Below are 18,264 nucleotides of genomic sequence, written 5' to 3' on the forward strand. Positions count from 1 at the left end.
AGAGCAAGGAAAAGACAGAAAGACAGAAGTGATACCAATACTTAGGAGCTAAGATTCTAAAGCACATTCTTAAAGATCAAAGGTGCTACTGAGACACAATACTTCACGTCTTACGTAGGTTTTCCTTGAAGGATCTGCTCAGAATAACCAATTCTTATCACAGTAGAGCTTAGGAATTTAACCAGGTAATCAGCAAGTATTTGTAATACTTACAAACTTGTCTTATGTAATTTAGAATATGTTCTTCAGAAAGCAGCAATTTTGGGAAGCTACAAAAGTTTAATAGATGGAAGAATCAAGGATGTCAGAAAGTAGCATTTACAATGACAGCCTTTAAGCAGACTTCCATGTACTTTGTAGATGACAAATATTTTTAATTTGCAATCACTTCTACTTACTGCAGAACTGTCAACTGCTTTCTGTCAAAGATTGCTTTCAAGGATTTATTGCTTTTGGAGTTCCCTAGATCTGCCTGCATATACTCAGAAAGAACAATTTTCCTATGACATTAGTGTTTCACTTGAAGAATTTAGCTCCTTAATGGTATTATCAAGTCATACCATATCTCCATACACTGAAAAGTAATTAAGTTTCTTACTGTATTGTAAGAGAATGAAATAAGTATATTACAATGCATCTTAAATCTACTGTTTTCTATGGTAAATTTAAAGTTGTTTGCTTCCAATTGAAGAACCTCCACCTAGAGACAGCAAACTCAACTCATGATTATTTTTAAATGTGTTTGGGAATATTTTCTTCTCACATTTAAAGAGGAGTACATAGCTATTGGAAACATTCACTACAATAAAAAACTTGCATCTCCAGAGCGCTACAATCACATTTGTAGAAAGCCAAGCAAAAGCATGTTTTTCAGCCACTGAAGAACAGAAAGAAAATTCTACATTTGAAATTAACCATGGTTTAGACACGTTTTCTTAAAAGGTCCCCCAACAGGATCCTCCTCCTTCAGCCACTCATCTTATTTTTCACTTTTGCTTAATTTTCTTTTCATGAGTACTTCGTACCCGGGTAGTCATATTTGACACAACAGCAGACAACGTTTTATTCCACAGCTGGACAAAAGAAAAACAAACTGTCTTCCTCTAAAAACAGCCTCTAACTTGGAGCTACAGATGCCCAGGAGCCAAGGGGCACTGGTCACACAGCAGCAAAAATGGCAACAGAAAATAGTTGAAAATCTAAGCATTAGGTTAAAAAGGATTAAGTATTTGATTTGTAAGAGCAAAATTTTACATCAAAGCCTGGATAATTAAAAATATATGGCCTTTCCGAGTGGTACATTTAAGAGAGCTCTGCAAGATGCGTGTCTTGCTGCTTCCCTACTGGGAAAGTTTGGGAGCCCACGCCCCTTAGAGCAGCTTTTAGGCTGGGAATTCCTTTTACAACATCGCCCTCTAGTGGGTATTTTCTGAATCTATCTTCTTAAACAGCACCTTAGTCCCTTGGATGCAGTGATTTAATACTTCTGAAGACAATTTATCAAGTGTCACCAAGTATTTTTCTACACCATGTTTTCTACAACTAGGAGAGGAGAAGGATGGTGTTTAAGTAAGGTCTCAGTGTAACTCCACCTTCTTGGCATTTCAGTTAATTATAAATATTTTTGACTGCGGATAGGAAGGACTGTTCATTTAAAAAATAAAAGAAAAAAAAAAACAAAAAACAAGAACCCTGGCACACAGATTTCATCACGAACTCGAGTTCAGACTACCAGCTTACCTTTCTATCACTCCATATTTTTGCCTAACTGTAGAATAAGACACAAAGCACATACATGACATGGTTGGCAACTTGTAAAAAGCTGCATTTCTTTTTGCTGTGAAGTAGAGCACTTCTGCATTTAAAAGGATTTTTTAATTTATGTATAATTTTATACATACAGATACACACACTCTCAAGCATTGAAGACAGATGTCATTTCTTGAGAAATGTTATTACCAAGTTTTTTGGGGGGGAAAAAAAAAACAAACTAACTTGAACCTCACTGCATTTGACAGTCACACTACCAGCAGCCTCTGCTAGTTCAGCCATCAGCATAATCCCTTCCAGCCCCCCAGGCCGTTTGCATCAAGGATAACTGGATGATAAAGGAGAAAAAAAGTGTTCCAACAGGTGTTGTTTGTAACCACCTAGATATTACTACGACTCATTACCTAAGTAGCCTACCCAATGGTTACCTATTACATAACTCTTGCACAATCGAGCATTACAAAAAGGTTACAAAAACAAGCAACAAATAAAACCAACCCAAAACAAAAGGAACACAGAAGTTGTGTGCAGTATCTAGAAGGAGCTACAGGACATTCTGTACCACTACTTTAAGTCTCAAACTATCTTAACTTCCAGGAAAAAAAGAACTGAGGGTATAATAAAAGAAATCAGAAAAATTAGTGGAAGCCCTGATCTCTCCCCTCCTCGTTGCTTCCTCAGGGCAAACTGAAGAGGGTTCAACAAGTGCCCAGAATTAGGTGACATCTGCCGAGCTGTACTCATTGGTGGACTTACAATTCCACATCAGCAAGATACCCAACACAGCAAGAAACAGACCCTTTGGACAATTTTATCTTTCCTTCCTTCTCTATTCAAAAGGTTATTTTGTCCTCTCCAGGTGTAACAGAACAGGACAGTTATTTGTACGAGGTTTGGACAGAGGAATAAGGGACAGAAACACTGCTCTGTCTAAACAGAGATGAGTAAACACAGGGATCAAGTATTGCCAATTACTTAAAGTGTTTTCATCTACAAGATTTTTCTTTTTATTTGATTCAACCTAAGGAATCATTTTTCACCTTTGGATTAATAGACCATTGAAGGACATAACAAGAGAAGGGGGCCCCCCTTCCAGAAAGAAGCCCAACACTTGATAAACAACATAGCTCTGGTCCTTAGAACGCACACACTCCTTGCCCCAACTAAAAGAAGCTTTGTTTTAATAAATAATCTTTGTCCTCTACCCAGTTTGAGGCAATAACCAGCATTCCTCAAATTAGCTGATCCTCAGATATTTAAGCAGATAGCAAAACCTACCGTGTAGGACTCTTTGGGAGTCAAATCCACGTTCCAAAGGGCCATGACTCAAGTACAGTTTGTCCAAAATACAGCAGTAGCCAGATGCTCCTTTCCAGTGCACTGTATTGGTTTTGATTCTATTTCATTGCAGGTTCCCTGTATTTGTTTAAAGCAATTAAGATAGTTTTATCTCATTCTGACACAGCTACCAGACACTTCAATTATTAATAGGCTAAATAAGTAACTTGACAATCAGCCATATTTGTACAAATTTCTCAAACATATTTGGTTTTGAGTTGTTATATATAGCTAGCAAAAAGACCAGAAGTACAGTGCTATTATAGAGCAATGAGTCACCCCTGTTAATACCTCAGTTAGAGAGTTACAAGCACTGTTTGTTTGTTTTACATATCCATTAAAGAAATATACACCATTCAACATCCTTAATGGACATAAATTCAAATTTCACTTTTTCAAAATTAATATTCAGCAGCATTATTCACAAGCACTTAATGAACAAGCTTTAAGAACCATCAGGCTTCTTTTTAATAGAACAGAAGCACAGAGCAGTCTACGTAGAAGACAACTGCTAGCAGTGTGTGTCTCAGCATACATCTATTTTATAGTGCAGATGTTAATAATGGAAAATTAACAGCTTAACATGTAAATTTTAACCAGTTTCCCATCAACATAAAGCACAAATGGTATTTCAGAGACAGAACTAAAGCAGACAAATACACATTTTGAGTTTTACTTTATAACCAGCTAATGCCCAAGGTTCGGGGCTTCGTTGATTTGGGGAAGATGACTTGGGTCCAGGCAAAGTTTCCAGGAATTAGTGTTGATGGGAGGGCTTCTCAAGCAATGTAGTTTTCTTTGAATATCCCTGCATGGAACTCATCAGCTTAAATGGCAATCTCACAGCAGCACCCACAAACACAGATTTCATTAAGATCCAATAGGAAACTTGCCTATTAACTCCACTGTGTTCACAATTCAAAGATCCATCCCTTCAAGCACAAAATGCTAACAAACAAGTTGCTTACTTCATACAGTCTGTATTTAGAACACAGCAATATCCAATTTCAGCTTTTTCTGCTACATGCACTGTCCTTTATTACTGAATTCTGGACAGCAGGAACACTTGTTCCTATGCCAAGGTCTTAATTTTCTGTTCTTCCTCAGGCTGTCCTCCAGGCTTCTGCACAGCTTCCACAACTGTTGTGCTCTGCCTGGTACTGCAGCCCATTTTGATCTTAAACAGTAAACGAAAGGGTTTTTATTTTTTTGTCTAAGGCTCCCTGCATGGCAATAATGAAGAACAAGAAAAGGAACTCCAAGCTTAATAGCCCTCCCTATTGTATTGTTAAGAGCAAGTCAGTTTGGTTTCTGTGACAACCCACTGATCCTGCCAATCAAGCCCTGGCTAATGAAGAGCTATGGTTTACCGCAGCCAGCAGAAGGCAAGTTTTCAGACTAGGAAACTGTTCTTCATTAGTATTTTCCTAACAGAGTAACTCACACAATTGCCCTGCCCACAGAAGTCTGCTTCATTTTAAATTCTCTGTAATATAATCAGGGATCAAGAGAGTACAACCTCTGATGAACTTGTATAATTGTAGGGGACCCATTTGCCAAGACAGAAAAGAAAAACTTGAGGAGGGACATTGCTGAAACGTTTCCACTCCAAAGCTAGAGCTAGTTTAAGCTCAGCTGAGGGAAGGGCATGGAGCATCCAACATCTCCAGGGAAAAAAAACAAAACCAAACCTGAATGGAAGTATAGGGAGAAAGCAGACAAGTATTATAGTTGTGCTGGAACATTTTGCACTTCCTTACTGCTGTTCAGCACAGTCTAAAACAACATTTTTCTCTTTCCAGTACAAAACTCAGTGCATCTCAGCCAAGCTTCCTAAACCAGGCTGAGTTTCACTGCAGTTTACTGCTATTTCTTAGTACTGACAATATTAGAACACCCAGTAGAAGCAGCTTTCATGACTTAGCTTGGTTTAGTTACATGTAGTTTATCATACTGAGATCCACAAAACTGCAAATGTAGCCATAGAAATGCACTCCTTATCTAGTGGTTGGCTGCTTGTTTAATGTGAGAAGCACAGGTAAGCCCTTCCAGACCTGGAGAAAGCTGCATCACTAAGCTTCAGCATCAGATGCTGAACTGCACACTCTTCCTCCACACACTTTAAAACTTCAATAAAGGTACACTAAGGTGTCTCAGTGTGAAAGGAGATCATGTTAACAGTTACACAAACAGCCCAAAGATGTTACATGGAAATAGAGCAATACTCATTTTCAGTTCTTTTGAAGCAAACTACAGAATTTGCTGCATGCTATTTCAGATTCTGTGAAGAAAGCACTCTTTTTCCCCCAGATTGATGAGGAAAACTCATTTGCCCATCTGGAGCAAGTCAGAACAGCACACACTCCCAATACCCCTTGGGATTGCTGCCTCTGCCCAGTTATGACCAGAGGCAGCATCACTTTCTGCTTTGAGGTTCATATTATTTGTTCTCTTACAGCAACTGCCACTCAGCAAGAGCTGGTTTTGTTCATTACAATCCTCCATTTCATGCAACTGACATTAGGAACATCCAGTCAACAACTTACCTTCACAAGCATTGCTAAGTAAACACAGCAGAAAAAAACATATAAAAATACCTGAGGTACGTACTGGCTTACATAGGTTTTAGAAATTTAATCCATAATGCTTTACTCCTGCATTTAATTGTATCCACAGTCTAGATGCCAAAGTAACTTATATCTAATTATGAACTTTGGAATTTGTATCTGCCAGACTGACTTAACCCATCATGCCTGTTCTAATAACACAAGAGGAGGATGGAAGCATTCAGATTCTGACCTGCAGATTTCAGTTTTGTAAATAAAACCCAGGAATACTACTCCATCCTTCTGCCTTGCACCATTTGCATGCTTCATCCACTTCATAATACTTCCTTCTTTTAATTGACATAAACCTTAAGAGGAAGAAGAGTCTTACTTGTAAGGACTACAATCAGACAAAAATCTCAGCAGTTCCCTTTAAGTATGACACCTCTGGAAGTCCTGATGATTCCCGAGTTTCCCGGTTTGCATTGCCCAAGCCATATCCCAGAGTCCCCACTAGATGGTAGCTGAGTACTGTGCTGATCCTAGAACACTTTCCAGTCTATTCCTGCCACAAGAGCTGCACATCATGATTACAAATTCACAGGGCTAACATCAAAGCAACTTAAATAGAGGTGCTCAAAGATGACTTTGACTTACGTTTTTTAAGGATAAGAAGTACCTAGATAATTACACTGTCCTGTCCTTAAAACTACTTTGGTCTCATTGCATCACCAAGTTTTGCTTGCAGTAGTAGGCATGTTTGCCAGCTGTTAAAGCCAGGTATTTCTTTGGAATATCTGCTGATTCAACGCATTTACCTTCCTCCCTCTGTTGAAAGAGGGGTTTTAGTGGTGTTTTCTGGTTGGTTTTTGTTGTTGGGGGGTTTTTTTTGTGGGTTGTTTGGGATTTTTTTTTTGTAAGGCTCCACATTGCATGCCTGAAAACACTGAAAAAAACCAAAACAGTTCTCTTCAAAATGAGAAATTGTTCAGCTACAAAACTAAACACCCTGCATGTCCTAGCAGCCCAAGATGCAGTGCAATTCAGACAGCAAGTGTCATATATTAGAACTGGACAATAAATGCAAACACTTGATAACCATTTAGTTAATTTTAAAAAAGGGGGAATTTGATGATGTGATACAGGGTCTTCAGTTGGGTAGTGTTGTACCTATCTCAAACACCGAGTTGCTTTGGCAGTTACAGTAACTGGAAAGATAAAAGATACTTGTTCAAAACTGAATTATCTGATTTACAAGGCAAGTCTCTACACCCTCTAATCAAACATGTAAAACTCAAAGATTTTGCTCATTACTACAGGTAGCAAATTAGAAATTTTCATGTGATTCCTAAAAATATAGGTCCACTGGAAGGCCAAACCTGGTGTTCCAATAGTTCAGGCTAGTTAAATGGACAATGCAGGAATACATCATAGCTTCATTTCATACTACAGCTACAGTCCACAATATGATGTTAGGTCTACAACAGGTTTTGGGTTAGGATCACAACTTTTTCAAGAAAAGCCAACCATCTTCAAAGAGTTTGAACCCCTGCATGGACAAATTCTCCATCAGAATCAGATATATCTTCCCACAGCAAGCAAGCTCAGCAGTTTTCTTAGCATGCCTGAAAAGCATTCCCATAATATCCAACATAATTGTACACTGCTCCACTGTCAGTGTTCACTGAGTACTGCACACTGATGACAACACCCATTAACATGCTGAGGAGAATTGCCTTCTGCCATGCCTTTAGCCAGCATTTCTCTCATTTCCCTCCTATTAACCAGCAGTTCAGTCACCAGGAGCCAGATCTACCTGCATTTGCAAGCAAGAAGAGTGAACTGCAATTACAAGTAAAGTATTGTAGGCACACAAGTAAAGTATTTCTGTTGTGAGAACTATAATTTACTACTTGCTTTCCCTCTAGTGCTTTCTGCAATTCCAGTGAAACTACAAAGGAAGTGTTAAAACTTTCAGCAGCACATAAAGTAGTAGCACTGTCAGCCCTCTATTTACTTACCATAGATTTTTTTTAAATGGCTAAACTAGACCACTAACCTTCTGTACTTATATTAATTATGGTTCTTCAATAAGTGGTCTGCCTACCTCAGATAAATAACCTTTACAGATTTGGATACAATATTCTTATCAAGTCACTCTTGTTTAAGCTCCAAAATGCAATACAAAAAGGGTCTATTTCCTAATTATTTTTAATAGTAGATAACTAGGATTAATTTAGCCATGTGCTCTCAAGAGAATATCTGCTTCCTATTTATTAACCTAAAAGAATAAGATGGTAAACAGCTCAGAGGAGTCATCCATATACTCCTATCTTTGTGTGTCAGTCCTAACGTGCTCTTCTGTTGCTGTCAAACCCTCCTGTGTTTCTGTATGCTAAGGAGAAGGAACCACGACAATCTGTTCTCTCTTTAGCAACACAATCTGTGTTTGGCTGGCTGAAAGAAAAGTCTGACAGACAAGTCAATGTTATACTCCTTGACAATTGCACTGAACCACATTTAAGGAGTGAACTTTCAGAATTCCTAAATGAGCTGTGTCCCTCTCCAAGCTCCGTATGGATGCTTTTTCTATATCCTTAAATAACTGTAATTTATATACAATGTTAATAACCTTTAAATCAAGCTGAGCCTTTCAACACCAATAGAGCCACTTTAACTTTGACATCTTAACAATACAAAAAAGCTCTACTATTACACTGATAAACTCTAAGATTTTTAAAAACTATAAGCAGAAAAAGTTTGGAGGAAGAAAGCTCCAGTTACTAGCATAAAATAAGTTTTTCTTTAACTGGAAAGGACACAGGCAATTGAGAAATACCTTTAATATTTTGCATCACACAAAGTTTTCACATAATGCAACCAATAGACTTCATAGGAGACTGCTGACACAGTGAAACAACCCTTTCAGTTGGGCAAAACTGGATCTTAAGCTTACAGAAAAAAAACTAGATCCAACATCTATTCCATCAGTTGGACTCAAATTCATTTGATGAATTTCTTCATGAGATGGAGTTGAGTTACCCAATTCTGTCAATAGAAACCAGATTTAAGCTCCCACACACAGCTCTCACTTAATGAAACACCTTCTGGAAAAGTCCTTGATCTTTTTCTCTGGAGTTTGGTTAGCAGCTACTGCAGACCAAATAAACTCCCCAACATGTGAAGGAAAGTACCCTGATACTTCTGCAGAACCTGTGCCACCCATGGTAAGGAATCCACCAGTGTCAAAATGCTGTTCCCAAAAGGCACTGGAATCTGATTCTGACAGATGGTCTGATCATGAATATTTGCTTTTTGAGACAAGCAGAATGCATTTCATGATTAAATTTGAATCACATTTAAGAGGAGGGGAGGTGTTCTCAAAGAGGTGAATAAACAACCCAAAAGGGAAAAAAAAAAAAAAAAGGCAAAGCTATTTAAGATGGAGAAAATAGGTAAAGCCAAAGCTACTTAAGATGGAGGGAAAAAGTGAGCTGGTAAGAGTAAAGCAGCTGCTGAGCCAGGAAAGGACAAGTTTCCAGGCAATAGGTACTGGACAAAGTAACCAGACACTAGGAAACTGTTCTTCAAAACCAATTTGCACTGAAACCCAACCCATGTGTTAGAATTACAAAATGGGTCAGTCTGTATTCCAAATAAGCAGAGCCCCCTCCAACCCTTAGAGCCTCCCACTTAAACACCAAGCTGTTACTCAGAGATGCACCTTGAGTGCTCATTTCTCAGGAAGAAAAACCCCACATCAGTATCTGCAAAGACAGAATTGGTACCAGTACCCCCAGTGGGAGAACAGGAGTAGTGTCTCCCAAGGAGAGAAGCATGCAGGCCATGAGGGCATGAGATGTCTATTATCCCTTTGAGTTAAATTAATCAAATTCATATATCAATATTAAACATATATGAATAATTTCAGACAACTGGACTATTTGCCTCAAAACTTGTCAAATACAGCAACTCCTGAACCCTGTAGAACCATTCATGGATTGAAATAGGAAACCATGAACTTCAGCAAAGTATTATAAACACAAAGCTTTTTGTGTTTTACTCCTAAAGGCAAAAGATTTAAGGAAAAATACGCTGAGAAGAGGCTTGGCATTTGTTTTATTTCTTGAGGTTCCTGTATCCATGCAGTCAAAGACAGGCATTCTAGTATTGTATCAAATAACAGCTGTAGTTGGATTCTCTTTCCTGTAGTCTCAAAGTGGAAGTGTCTTCTTGTGTTCCAATAAGATCTTCCTAAGACGACCATTAACAACAACTTCAGATACATAAAACACTAGACCACCACATTTCATGTGATTCAAACAAAAAAATTATCTTCCTTTGACATTACCTTTAAAGCACTGCTTAAAAAGCAAACTTCAGTTATTTAGCTAAATCCTGTTCCTGAGATCCTAAATTCACTTGGCTACCAGAATCTTTCCTTACTCTACTGAAGCACCTTGTATCTTACTCACTTTTTTCTCACTTATAAATATTAGCTTTTATCACACACACCCCTATTTATCATATGCTTTTTTTCTAAAGCATATAATGAAATATTTTAGACTTCTTTCTCAGTAGAATTCTAGGACATGAACATAATTTGGTTCCCAACCTCCTTGCCTATTCAGTGAGAGGCTTTTTGTAACAGAGTTCATCAGTTTCTATGCCATTCAATGCAAGTGAATTTCTGAAGTAAACATATTATGGAAACAGTAAAACCAGCTTGCCATCATTTCTGATGTAGGCAGGTCCTGAAGCAGCAGTAGTTGGTGTCACCCAGCCATTTGTGGGTTGCCAGTCTTGTGTTTCTTGTAAGAAAAAATATTCTAGAACAAAACCTAAAACACAACGAATGTATGGACTACAGTACAAACAAGACCACTTGGGAGTTCAGACACTATTTAACAAGTTATGTATTGACAACTTCAGTATCAGACCCGGTACCTTCATTTTGTTTTACTTAAAGTACATAACTAAACACACCAAAAAACAGTTTGCAGAATTAGGAAGATCTCAATCACAAGAACTAATTATTCTTTCTGGAGCCAGACCTTGAGGCAAGAGAACGCTATCAAGTGTAAAGACAAACATGTTCCTCCAGCTGTTTGCCATACTTATTGGACATAATAAACTTGATGTGCTAGAGGCTATAATTAATCTTTACTAAGTGAACACTCCTTTTACAATTACCTTTGAGCTGTCTAATGATACTTTAAAGATTTGATAAGTAAAAAAATAAGTTCATTATGGTAAGAGAGCCTTTTCTTCCACCTCCCCCCCCCCTTTTTTTTTTTTTTTTTGAGATCAGACTTCTTTATGTAGCTTGCTTTACTCAGTCATCACTTTGACCCTGAAGCTGACAAAATAGCATTCTCAAGCCTCTATATTCCAACTCCTGCATTACTTATAATTTTTTTTTTTTAGTTGGCAATATTTACTGATAAGAGCATAGTCTTAAATTTAATTACACTGGACAGTGACAACATTGGTTGCAGTTGTGCTAGATCTGAAGCAAGGCTTGTGCCTTGCAAAAAAGTGCACAAAAGTAAAGTTGCAGTGCCCTCTTGTGAGCAGTCAAATCTCACTTTTGCAAAAGTACTCTTAGCATTGATTTGCTAATGTTAGACAGGGTTTGAGAGACAAATTGTTAGGGGGTTTTTTTCTTGGTTTTTTTTTTTTTTTTAAGTAAAGCATGGCACTTTGTGTATATACACACACCTCCTCCAAGTAACTGTTCTGAAACAGATAAAGATGCTATTGTAAAAAAGGATACTTAGATCAATAAAAAGGGAAATAATAATTTATTAATTTCTGCCTTGCAAATAGGATAACCTAAAAACCAATTGATCGGAGCCACTGTCAAGGACCACAATTTTTTTTGCTTCTGAAAAAACCACATGTGCACACACACTCAGAAATCCTTCCTACAATTTAAGCACTAAATAAGTAGAGTGACAAGGACTACAGGAAAAGGAAGGAAAACTGTATGTAATAGTGAGAATAAAAACAGTAAAGCAGATGAACAGTCAAAGCCAGTATCACCAAAATGCAATCCTTATTCCTAGATGTTTACAGGGAATAAGCATAAGCAACTCATAGCTAGTAGGATAGAGCAAATATTTAAATTTTTTTTAAGGGAATTACCGTTACAAGTTAACGAAAAGACCTCAATTTAACTTTCAGCCATCCAGAAGTCAATTTTTTGTATTACACATTACAAAACAACGCTAGAATTAACTTTCTGAAAAATTAGTTATCTGCCAATAAATATTTAAAAAAACATTAATTTCTCATTTCCCTTGCATAGACTTTGTGTGCAGTAATAGTCAATTATTGAGTAAAAACATTCACCAGTAAGCCAAGCCACACATTACTGCCCCACAGTAAGGATTCCACAGACAGCATTAAAAAGGCTTTTAAATGTCCTGCATTCTTACATTTTGTGACTGAAGTTCCACAGAACTTCTTTGTGAAAGAAGTTCCACAGAAATTCAGCTTAACATAGGAAATGCAAGCCAGAACATTTGCAAGTCTTGAAGAGTTCATCTTACCACATTACCTAATCACTTGTAAGCAGATGTTGAATATTTGGCTTCAGCCCATACAGTCAAGGTCCAAAGCAACTTCATTTGCTTAGGCCCAGATCCAAAGAACCATTTCAAGTGAATTTAGGCACATGGGTTCAAATTGCTGCAAAACCTCAATGAAACAAAACCCCTCTCCTGTGGCTTCCTAAGACCGCTGGCAGGCAGCCACATCTCTTCTGCCTTCAGCTCCCTTTTGGACAGTTTCAGTATAAAAGATGGGCAGAATGGCTGCAGGCTGCTTGTGTGACTTCACTAGGGACTGTCTAAATCACCAAATTCAGTAATATTAGCAGTTCCTCCATCATACCTTAAGAACTCACAAGACTGATTTGCAGAGGCCATATGGTACCAACGAAGTTGGCATGGTACCAAATTTCTTTTACACAGGTTGTGAACTGCGAATCTTGCTTCTACATTCATCAAGTTAAAAGCAAATATATTTCAGTTTAAAAATCCAACATATGATTGACACAAAATTACTAAATGTTTAAATTGTTCAAGAGCAGATGACTTCTACCCTAAGTTAATGTTAGAGATCTGTGAAGATAACATCCTCTTGTTCATAACTGCTTGGCTATTACCTCAGCACAGTAAACCTTGCCAAAGCCATCCCTGAGAAGAGATGGAACCACTGCCTCATAGCTTCATTTCAAGTTTTGTAAAGCAGGAAATTATAATCCACATTTTTCATCAGACAATAAAAAAACAGACCGTTAGTTTGGCACATTACACAACTTATATTCACAAAACACATTTCTGAACATGCTCAGGATAGCACAGGGTATCTCTGAAGACATCTTAAGAATCCAGAAAAGAGGCTTCAGGAGAGCAGGTTCCTGCTCACTGTCACTGAGCATCTCAACTGGTCCTCCCCCATTTTCACATCACCTGCAAACTCCTCTAAGCAACTGATTACAAACTCCTCTGAGGAACTGATAAAGACATAAACCAGAAATATTCCCAGCATGGATCCCTTCAGTAGTCTCTTACCAGCACCTGCATAAAGTATTAAATACACACAATCACCCAGTATTCCACTCATATGAATATTTACCCATTCAGAGCATGAAGTCCTAACCTGGACATACAAACACTGCAGAAGACCCTGTGAAAATTTTGCAGAAGTTGAGCTAAGTGGCACCCACTGCTTTCCTACCATCTGCAAAGATAATAATTTTATCCAAGAGAAATACTCCATATCCCATAACATTAGCTTTTCCCTACAAGATTAAGAGCATCTTTACCTTGACTGGCTGCTCAAAATTCAGCTTTAAAATTGAAGATTAAATTTCTGACAGCTTCAGAGCAAAAATGCAACTTCACAGAGACCACTAGAGGGCAGCAAAAGCTTTCTACAGTTGGCAACAAGACGCTCAGGCTGGTATGGCCGGGCTTGAGCATCCTCGTACTGCTCAGTCATGCTCCGTTTTATTAAGGTACATCAGATAAAATAACGCCTCACACAAAACTAAGATACATAACCCTAACTCTGCAAACACCCGTCTGGGATAATAGGGCCCTCATAAGAAAACACATATTCTGCACTACAGGAAACAAGTCAATTGCTAGGATTTATGTCCCTAGCTTAGTAACACAGAGAGCAAAATGGCATTACAAGTAAGGCATAATACAATACTAACAGTTTGTTACTTGTTTCGTGGCAGTAAATGTCACATAAAGCCAAGACACAAACAGCATCCTACACCAAAGTACTACTTTAAAACTTTTCATGGATTTACTTAATATGTTCATAACCAATGACACTAATGCATAATATTACAGATGTCCACATTCTAGGAGACAGGACTTCCAACTCAGTTTTCTGAGCTAAGAAAACCCAGTATGTAGATCATACCTGTACTCATAAACCACTGAGTGTTGTGACAAGCATAATGGACCATAATACCACCTGATTTCACACGTGGTTTAGGACTGTACAACAATCCTGAAACAAGAATCCCCAGTTGAATACAGCTACACAGGGAAGTCCCACAGGCTACTGCCTATGAGTAGTAGCCTTTTTTATAGGGCAACTGATCAGGACTACAATTTTGTTTTTCCTTCAGCAATGTTGCTTCTCTACAACAGTCCCACAATACAGCAACTGAAAAATCAGTAGCTTACTCTCCCATTTCACTTTTAGCATTGAAGTTATCTAAGAAGTTCCTACATCTCCTTTTTAACTAGTCTGAAATATTTCCCCATCTAGCATCCAGGACTAGATAAAGCTCTGCACTTTTTCTGCTCTTTCTTCCCACTCCTTATGGAACCTTTACTGGAGGTTCTGAATCTTTTGTATCTGATTTCTCATATGTACTTAGCACTTCTACAAGAGTAAGAGCACCAAAAATCTACAACAGGGAATAGAAGTTACCATTAATTCTCTACTCAGCTTTACAAAGAAAACTTCTCAACTATAACTACTTGAATACTACTCCCAGAAAACAATCGTGTCTCACAACACCTAAAACCACCTCTTTACATCTTCTGCTATCTAACAGAAAAACAAAGGAAAACAACAGCAAATAAGAAAATTCAGTTCCAGCAAGAGACTGTTATCATCTCACTGTGAGGAGCCACACACCTCCAGAATAATTCTTCTTCATTGAAGAAGAAAAAAAACCCCACACCCACTTGAAATCCCCCATATACTATACACATCTTATTTCCTCCTCAAGGCTCTTAGTCTTTACTACAGAATATCCTGGAACTTTTCCCAGCATCAAGAAGTAGTTCCCAACTCCAGCTACCTTGAAATCCAACCCAGGGATAATAATCGCAGTCCTACACAGTAGGTAACTACTAGTAAAAAGTATTTAGCAACACAAAACTTCATAAAGAAGTCTACACTCCCTCTCGACTCTACATTTAGAAACCAAATAATCACCTAGGGCTTCAGCTTCTATAAAGAAAAGCACACAGAAAAGAACTGAAGGAACACAAGAAAGATACATTTTATAAAAAGCAAAACAAACTCTACCACACTCAAATTCAACATCTTTCTTTCTAACACAACTCAAAACCCTCTCGCCATATTTTCAAATTATTTAAGTTACCTCAAGACACCTTCTAGGCTTCACAAAGACCTTATAAATCTACAGCATATTTCTACTTCAAGTAAAAAACAAAAAACACACACAAAAAAAAACACTTACCCCCTATTTTTACAGCTCTTGCTGTTAACCTTCTCTCCTGAAAACTCCTCCGCCTTCTAACTGCCCAAAAACCCGCTCAGAGCTTTCAATGCTGCCTTAATTAGCCCAATGAGAATCAGGTGGGCTGATTCTGGCCTTTTGTAATGTCCTCCACCTGGTCAGCACCATCTCCAACTCCAGTCTTAAAGGGCTAATTGCTTCCCAACACAGGTGCCTTGACGAGGTCCTGTAGCACTTGTCTTCTTTGAAGGTGATTTTCACAGACTACACTTTAAACCCCAATGCACACTCTCCTAAATCTCAGCACTCAGAATGATAATCTGGCCTCAACCTGATAAGATACAAACTTCTCTTTTTTCAAAAGACAATGAAGCAAACTTTTGCTAAAACCTGGAAGTGGTTACTGCCAGTGATCCCTCAAAAATATTCTTTTTTAATTTCTTAACGAATGCATGATTCAATAAAAACAATTTCTGAAAACTCAGCTTTAACATGTGCCCTTTCACACTGCTTGTCTCACATCAGACTTTATTTCAGTACCTTCTGTATGGGTTTGTCAATTTAGAGTGTACTTGTGGTTGTTGCTGTGGCAAGCAGACAATCAAACCACATGTGTAGGTGTTTGGAGAAACAGCAGTGGAAACAGCGTTAGCAATCAACCCTCACAGCAGGTTTACTCCATTTCCATCAGTAAGATCAGCTGTCAGGTAAACTTTTAGGACATACCACCCTGAGAGTAAAACATTTCAAATGCCAAAAATATTTTTATTTTACAAATTGGATAACTTGCACATCTGATTATCAATCAGATTCTTATTTGTAGTTATTTAGCACAATGTGAAAGGTTTATACTCAGAATTCCCACTTCTCTTTCTGATTCAGACCCTTGGATGCAATTGCTTACACACACAGGGTCAAAAGAATTGAATTCTGGTCAAACTAAAAATATTTATAACCATACCCTGGTTTACATCTGCTTCTGCAAGGCCATACGAGAAACCATCTGCTTTCATGTACTTGTTTTGCATCTGCAGTGTTTCACATCTGCAGGTGTACAGCATGGCTGTGCCTTGCAGGAGTTCCCCTGTATATTCCAGATCAAACAAACCTACAAAATACCAACCAACAGCACAACAAAGCCAAACAGAGCTCCCCAGCTTGAACTGTATGGGAAGCTATGACTTTGACTATATTCAGAGGGTAAATGACATGAGTTTACCCTCACCTTCCAGACTTCTCCAGTCTGGGGTGACAGCTGCTCTTTGCTTTCCCAAGTCACACAGAGTGGCTGCTGAGAGGGATCAAAGCAGCCACTGTGGTAACAGTGGAATCTCAGAAGCTGATTCAGTTTCATGAGAACTTCATTCTAGCCCTGACCTCAACACCCCTGCAGCAGCTTCCACAGATAATCCAACAGGAAACTGGGCAAGTGCAGCAACCAATTTCCTCTGTTGTTTTTTCTTGGAAATATTTATCTCACATTCACAGAAGAATAAAGGATGAGTGCTCTTGTCTTGAGTATACAGCACTTCTCCCTCTGTAGACTACAACATGTTACAAGGCAGACATAGGGTAAATTCCAAGGCTGAATAAATTGTTATTTTCCTGGGGGAGTCAAAACCATAAAAATGCATGTATCCTAACTCTGCTGGACATCTGAAGAAAAACACATATGGAAAATAAAGGAGGAGGGACAAAATATTCTTCAGCTCCTACCACACCCAAGATTCTAGAAGAGCCTAAAGTATGCAATATTAGATTAAGGCAGTTTAAATTTTTTGTGAAGTAGTTGTGCTTAGAAAACAAAGATCTCATAAAGTGTATAAAACCTGCTTAAGTTATGATGGGTTGAAAAAATAGTAGGATCTTTTGGTTCATGTAATAAAGTGGCAGAAGTTTTGATATAAAGAAAATTTAACACAGCACAAAAACCATTTCACAAACTGATGGGACAGTGACATGTTTAAGATAATGAAGCCCTAAACAAAAATCAACATTTAAACAACCTTTTTCTTTTTTCTTTTTTTTTTTTTTTTCGTTTTAATTCTAGGAGGACCCATCCAGATATTAAATGAGATTCAATGTCCTTTTAAGCAGTAGAATAACCAGTTGCATGATCCTATTTTCATTCATTCATGTGACTTATCATTCCAAACCTGTGCTCTCAACTTATGACATGACCATTCACATCATGTGAAGCTGAGAGCCCTTTGCAGTGCTGTAATAGTGTTGATAGGCTTATTAAGGAAGTAATATAATTGGATAGTTAATAATAATAATAAAAGGCTGAAGACTGCCTTTTTACCATAGAAGTACTTCTTTTCTGTAGAAGTTTTTAAGAGATGTTATATATGTGCGTTTTCTTTTGGAAACCAGGAGACCAAAAATATCAATCAGGTATGTTCATTTTTTTGAAGTTGTTCTCAATTGTTAGTGAGAGAAAGGGAAATTAGAAAAAAAGGAAAATACATAGGCTGGCTAAAAAAAGAAAGCATAGAAACTTTATCATAACTGTTAACACGAGTCTTTCTGAACACTCAGAGAGTAAGAGCAAAGATCTAGTTATAAAGGAACTAAGAGGCAGGGAGAAAGACAAAGGTGCTGTAAAGCTAACACATCCAAGCAGGTTGCTTAAAAGTTTGTCTTCTGAACTAATGCTGAATAAGAACCTACCTTATGCTTGCACCTGCAAAAGCTCAGTTGAGCCATTTAGAAGCCCTGAAATCAGTCAGTGCATTATAATATATAATTAAGCATATAAAATACACATTTGATATTGGGTATAATGACAAACTCTTATCTTAAAGGGTATCCTAAATATAGAAGCAACAGGTTGGAGAGAACTGGAAGTATATCCCTATTTCC

Source organism: Heliangelus exortis, chromosome 13 (genome assembly GCF_036169615.1).
Source record: "Heliangelus exortis chromosome 13, bHelExo1.hap1, whole genome shotgun sequence".
NCBI lineage: Eukaryota > Metazoa > Chordata > Aves > Apodiformes > Trochilidae > Heliangelus > Heliangelus exortis.